Source organism: Hylaeus anthracinus, unplaced genomic scaffold (genome assembly GCF_026225885.1).
Source record: "Hylaeus anthracinus isolate JK02 unplaced genomic scaffold, UHH_iyHylAnth1.0_haploid 0, whole genome shotgun sequence".
In the NCBI taxonomy this organism is placed as follows: Eukaryota; Metazoa; Arthropoda; class Insecta; order Hymenoptera; family Colletidae; genus Hylaeus; species Hylaeus anthracinus.
In genome coordinates, this window is record NW_026533254.1 from 18,056,690 (window position 1) to 18,064,074 (window position 7,385).

The following is a 7,385-nucleotide window of genomic DNA, read 5'->3' on the forward strand; positions in this document are numbered from 1 at the left end:
ACGTGACTCTTTCTTTACGAGCATTTATAAATGCTTACAAGGCGAGTCTTATTTGTTAATTTCGTTAATTCGATTCGCATTTCAATCAACGAAATTTTAATCGATCGCAAAGCGTACCGTACGGTGTTTACTATTTCGTCCAAGTAACGAGATCGCGAGTAAAATTAAAAGTAGGCAATGATTAAAATTGCAATCGATACGATCGTTCGTTGATTGGAAAACGCGATTCCTGGTAACTAGCGCAAACTTTGACCAATTTCAAAAATGTAATACGCTGGAAAATTGCGCGCGCGCGATTGTTCGTAAAATACATTTTCTCGTTACCATTGTCGGGGAAAAGGTGGACATTTTCCCGAACGGCGAAGCGCTAATAACTCGTAGACCTGAATCGTACGGTGTCGTATCCAGTGCACGTTTATGGCTCAGGATTTACCGTAATTATAGTGATTTCCACGCGAATTAACGCTCCCCTTATCCCTGTTCGTTCTTCTTTAGCCAGTGTCTCTTCACTGCTTCGACTCTTTTTATTTTCTTTGGGTTTTTTTCCTCGTATTAGCCAGAGTAGCACGTAGTTGCGCGGACCAGACGATCGACCACAAGATTCCTCGCGAATTACAATTACGAGCGTCCTCTCGGATTCTCGCGTTTAAACTCTGACACGAAACGCTGACGGTAGGTAAGAATTAACTATTTCTCCGCGTCTACGTGTAGTTTTTCTGAATCGTTATTCTCGGTGAGACGTCTCTCTTGCATTCGTTGTGTAATTTGTTTGCTTTATCGTTCGCATAAAAATATGCAAATGTGTGAGATACAGTGTTAAAGCAACCGAGGCTAATCGCTGTGCTCGAACGGACCATTTTCTAAATGGTTAACCGAACTAGTCGCCAGGCTGCAAAGAGGTAACGCACACTGTTCGAACTAGAAGTACCTTTCCAAATGGGTACACGTGTACATAGTTGGAAGCACGAGCGTTTCAGCCTTCGTGATTATCCGATGTCAAGTTACGTAATTGACCTTTGCATCGGTTTCAAGACCTGCGACGCTCCCGATCCTTCGGGTCTCTTCCTGGAGCTAGTTTAATTGAATTCCGCGGGCTCTAAAATCAAACTCATTAAAACAGCAGAGTTTGGTAAAGCTTGCCACCGTCGGACAGACTGCCTATACATATATTTCCGAGAAAGGAAAGATCGACGTTTACTAAATTTACCGAAAAAATTTGGCATCGATCGATCAACGAATACTTTAACGCGAGTCTCGTAGGTGTACGGCTATCTCTCTATTTCAGCGATCCTTGCAGCGCGCTGTGTATTCAATGTATTACGTTCAAGATACGTTCCACGGTAAATCTAAACAGATAAAGCTCCACGGAAGATCCTTGCTTATAAATTGAATTCGTCGTCGACCCTAGTCTCGAGCGCTCGAGGTTCGCAAGCCTGCCATAAAGCTCGAGAATGGTTTGAACTTTGTAAACGTCTGGCAATATGTACTCAACGGTAGAGAGAGTTCGAGACACTAGAAGGAATTCGCGAATATAGTTTGAAACTATTTTTCGATCGTGATTCTCGGTCAGGAGTTTCGAGTACCTATGCGTCGCGGTTTCTCGATCCAAGTGGCATTGGACCACCAAGGTGTTACCTCGAGGAATTCGAGTTCTACATATTCCTTAAAAAACGAACGCGTCGTGGCCGTACCGGGTTCCTCCTCTTCCGCCGTTTTCTCCTCGTTAAAGAATGCAGTCGCGTCATCGAAGTGCGCGCGATAGCGCCTATGCATGAATCATTTATTCGGCGCCACCGGCTCGATAGTCTCGCGCAATCTTCTTCTCGAGCTCGCCGTGTATCGTTTCGAACGACAACGGATGCAACTTTGATCATACGTCTTCGATAAATACGTTAACGGATTTTCTCATTTTAGTGCTTCGATACTAGGTCATCGTCAGACATTTTTTTAGAAACGAAATATAATACTAATTATTGAACGATGTTTTGTTATTTTTTTTACGACTAAATAGTCCAATGTACGCTTTCTGGCGCAACCTTCTGAGAAAAATATACCTTCGCGGCGACCACTGCAATTTTACCCATCTCTAACATTCGTGTGTCTCTTGTTTTAATTCGTTATTTCGCATCGTCTCGTTTTTTACGTAGGGAGAAGAATCAATATTGCCACGATCGAACAAACGAAGCGAAGTCTGCGGAACCACCGGCATCGGTTCGTTCGTTTGAAAGAAATAATTCACGGAAATATTAAGTACGCCATCGAAACGGTACATAGCGGGGCACACCTTTTCAAACACGAACGTTAAGGCTTGAAACCATTGGAGGATTCACCATCGATCGTCGGTTGAAAATGAATTAAACCAAACGAACGAACGCGGACTAGTCGTAAATTCGAGCCGATGCTCTATGATTTCTGGACTCGTACGCCAAGTGGCCGATCCTTTCTACGCGAATCGCTTGTACGTCCAAATCCACGGTGTCCCTGTTCGGAAACGTGCCAGATACAACAGATCAACAGACCATTGGGGTAATTTCATATTTGCGAAAGAAACTTGTACGTTGGAATTTTTAGTGGTATACTTAACGTCTTAAATTTCAGTTGTCAACGAATGTAGGCGCCATATAGCAATGAATACGTAAAGGAACCGAGCAACGAAAAGTATAGAGGATATGTTTACACGTGACGTTTCATTTTCCGCATTTTATAAACATTCGAAAATATCAGGTACGGCTGGTATAATTTGCCATATTTACGCAACTTGTACAAACGTAAACGTACGGGTTTATCGTAATTGTTTCCATTTTTATAAAAGTCGGCTCATCGTAGAATATTTTCCTCTTTTTTTATGTAGATATTACAATTATTATCTCGATTCCGAAAACGTGCCACCGCAAGATTTTTTTTTAAATCGTGCCTTTACGATTTATGAATTCGTGGTAAAAATACGCATCGTGGATTCGTGAAAGTTGTGACGCAGTCCAAAAATATACTAAACCGCATTTTCATTCTGTTTATTTATCGATAGAGCATACGCGAGTACAATATTTCTTCTTCTTGACCGAATATTTCGATTTTTTCCTTATCCGTTATAAAACAGTATACAGCTGTTTTCGGTAGAAGGCTCGACTCGCAATTATAGGGTCTTGGGAATCCGGGCAGAATGTCAAATATTAATTTGCGCAAAAATTATTATTAGAGAGAGAGATAAGGTACAAAATTTTTTAATTGCTACGAATTTGATAATCGTCCGTTACTTTCGGACGATTCGATTTCGCTTCGTAAATTACGTTCGATATCGATTCGGAGCCTATTTTGATTTGCATATAGAGACCGCAATGTGCCATCGACCGCGGCACATTTCACCCTATCGCTTCGCCAGTGTCCACCGAATGTTCATCCAAAAAAACAAGCAAACAAAAGGGTCGATTTAAAATTCAATCTCTACGGCCGAGCTGCCAACGTTCGTTCGATTTTCCTCGAAAGTGTAATCGTTCGCCAGCGGCAGCGTTCGCGTCGCGGGACAACTTGTTCTGGCCAGCAATTCTGATCGTTTTCCGCCTAAACAGCAAATGCTGGATACATACATCGAGTCCGTCGACCCGCAACCCCATTATCGGTCGTATTCCCAAAGGACACCGTCCAACCTCGTCACCTCCCACTTTCTCTGCAAAGCTATTTTCCGCAAGCTACCGTGTGAACAACGTTTAGCTTGTTAGTTCTCCGACTTGAAACGAACCTACTCGAACGATCGTCTGGTGATTACGGATTCGATTGCAAAAATAGTTCTTTTATCTTTAGTTATTCATCTTTATTTTTTAGGAATTAACCGTGCACGATAATCGTGGGATATTTTATAGGTGACCTGCTAGGTGACTTGATAAAGTCATACCCTGGAAAAAAGGTCGAATTGATAAAAATATGTTGAACCCGTCATGTATATTTAAATCCAGAGTGACGCGACTACAAACATCAGCAACGCTCGAGTAACCGAAAGAAAGAAAGAGTATCGGGCTAATCAAACATCGAGCTAGTCCTCCACGGTGCACTGGAATCTGTAATTACGATTCGTAATTGGAACCCGCTTCCGGTGTTTTTTCGTTAGTATTTACGTTCGTTACGTTGTTAACTACCGTGTCGCCTAATTTGCGCTTCGTCCCTTGCTGTCTTCGACTTTCATTAGTTGTGAAAAAATTAGAGCGCGCATGGGCGTGTAGGGAGGAAGGACCATTAACGGTCTCGTCGCAATTACGCGCGTGAAATTTGTTAATAACTTGTAGCGCACCAGTCGCTCGTTTATTTCGCAACGCGTGTTTGGGTACGGCAGTGGTCGTTATTTTACTATCCGACTGTTTTTCGTTCTCGTTAAATTGATAAAATTAGCCGGTAAAAGGGTTAAGGTTCTCGTCATTGTTGTATTTATACTGTATTTTTATTTTTATATAACAAACGAAGTCGTTGAACAAGAATAATTTGTACACCCGATCGATCATACGAACAAGTTTTCGGTTCGAACAGTAAGGTATGAAATACGGGGCTGCGGCTGGACGAATGGCGAATGGATTGCGTAAAACACCGAGTAAAAGTACCGTAAAACCCATCACCGTAGGTGAGAACGATATTCAAACCCCTATACTTTGTCGCTTGGATTATGATTTATGAACCCCGCTAGCCGAGCGCTGACACGAACCTCTCGATGTGTCAAACGTATCCAGTTCTCTCGGGACTTTCCATTTATTATACTTCGTTACACGCTAGCGTCTATCCATCTTCGTCCTGGATGCACGTTCGCGTTCTTCCGTAGAAAATCGTTTGACTGATTTTTATCAGACTCAAACGAATCGAGATGAACGCAAAAAACTGTAGAAACAAATGAAACAATTATAGATACGTTTGCCAATCTTCCGTGGCCGGCTTCGTTCGCACCGATAATACACAATTTCACCGTCAGTTTTATTTTCACTTTTTCCTCAATTCGGTAAATTACATTCCTCGTATATTTTCTCGTCGTTGATAAACTTATCTACGCTAAATCATAAGACATCTTCGGTATACACGCGCGAGATATCGTTCGCGCGATGACGTTGTTCGAAGGAATGGATTGCGAAACACCGGAAATAATTAAAATATCTCGAGGAAACGAATAATTCGCAATGGTAGGAAAAATTCTCCAGAATTTTCAACGAGAAAACGGAAACGGTGACCCGTCGTGTTTCTTTCCTTTTTAGATCCATTTTTCAGTTCCTCTACTCGGAGAGTTCCCGTTTAAAAAAGTTTTGCATTACGGACATAAAATCTGTCGGATAAAAATCGCTGTTGAAAAAGGAGCGAGTCGGTAGAGGGATAAACGATCTCTTTGGCCGTGTAACGGCAAGAAATACTCCAATGGATTTCTATAAAAAATTACGCGACGAGATTTCGCTATGCGTGCAATATTACGTTCCGTCGGCGATCCGCTAAAAGATCGATTCTTTTTGTTGGATCAACGGCTAGCGAATTTGTTACGTAACAAACGGAAAAAAGGACGCGCAATCTAAAGCCAATCGAACGATCGAAAGATCGAAAGATAGACACTTTTCTTGCTAGCACGTACGCGGAACACAAACACGCTTACACGCGAGAGAATCTTTTGCGAAGGTGTGAAGCTATGAATCCCTGAGAACAGAGAAATTCAATCTCGATCGTCTTCGCCTCTTGTCGAAGATAGAAAAGCAGAAAACTTGACGGAAATTTTTTGCAACGTTCGTTTCTCTGCATTTTCTCTTCGATCGTCCATCCCTTTGGTAAATATTTTGAAATGTATTTTGATCGAACGGTCTTATTCGCACGGTAGGCGATGAAATATGATTCGATAGATTCGTCGAACGAAATGTCCGTCGATCGTAATAATCACAAGTTGTAACGTCCGTAAGCGAACATTGTAAATGAAAGATGGAGGGGAAATGCTTAACGTCATGTGCAAAAAAAAAATCAATGCATGCTTTCAGTTGCAGGATACCTTTCAAAAGGAGTAACGAAACGTATGGCAAAAGCGGGCGCAGCGATATTGCATTATGAATGCACAACCGAACATGCCAAATCAAATTCGCCAGTTCCCTTTGGCGAATTCGATGCGTCGAATCGATTCGCTTAAAATGGTCCCGCGTAGTCTTCGACGCACACTGTGCTTACACGAATCGTTGTCAAATTTCTTTAATCAACGAGTTGGGCCTATGCGGTCCGCGTCGCGTTGCCAGGTGCTTGTATTTCATCAACCGCGTTACAGTTTACCGAATTTCTATTAGGTCAATAGAGTTAATTAAATCTCCTATTACATTAATGAAACAGTAACATTACTGTACGAGGATTGTAATTATCAAAAGGGGAAAAGATAATCTGATCCACATTATAGAAATATCTTTAACGTTGCAATATTCGTATGCTGTAATTACGATTTGTTATCTCGTTTATCGTAACAGTTTTCAACTTTGATTTCTTCTAACAACCAGGGTTCTACCGTACCTTGACGGTAGAGGAAGATCAATCTCGAATTAAGGGATACGCGGTATCTTCAGTAAGTAGAACATAGAGCCAAGTCCGACTCGATACAATTTCCAATTCCAGTCGGAACTGATCTCTCTTTTTACCCGCGATATACATATATGTATCTATCTACCGATGTCGCATCAGTCGCGTTGGATACGAGTCTAATACGCGAATCGTACACCGATACGATCGATACGACTCGCTTCCTGTTGGACTTTCCGTCAATTTCCATCAAAACTTTCGAATTCGCTGCCTGCTCGAGTTCGTAGAACTATACACGAGGTATCGGATAGACCTACCAAGATATCAAGATTAGTTTCTGTCATACGATTTCGAGGTTCGCGAGCCCATGACCATTTTCGCGTCACAAAGAATTGTTTAGATTACTTATTTCGAAGGCATTCGAAATCTGGATCTGTCGATGGATCACACGTGTCCCTTATACGACTGCAGCCCTTCGAATACGATACACCAAACACGTCTCCTGCATCTTTCTAATAAAGAATTGGGTGGAATTGTTTTAATTGGTAAGATAAGATAATTTAAATTTCAAACATACGCATTCGTGGACACAGCAAATGGCTTGCCATCTAGCGGCAAACGAACAAAACTAATTACCTTACTTATAGACACCCAACATTACCGGCGTCGAAATATCGACATCTAGCGGGAGAAATGGGAACTATTCCTCGACAAGTTTGAGCGTTTTGCCGCCGAGGGCGCCACCGGTTAATCGCGAGTTTGTACCGTTCACGGTAAATAGCACCACCGAATTCAGTTTATCGACTATACAATAGTTGGCATAATAAAAACAAAAAATGAGATTATCAATGACCTTTTTCAATAACATTCAGTCTAATTTG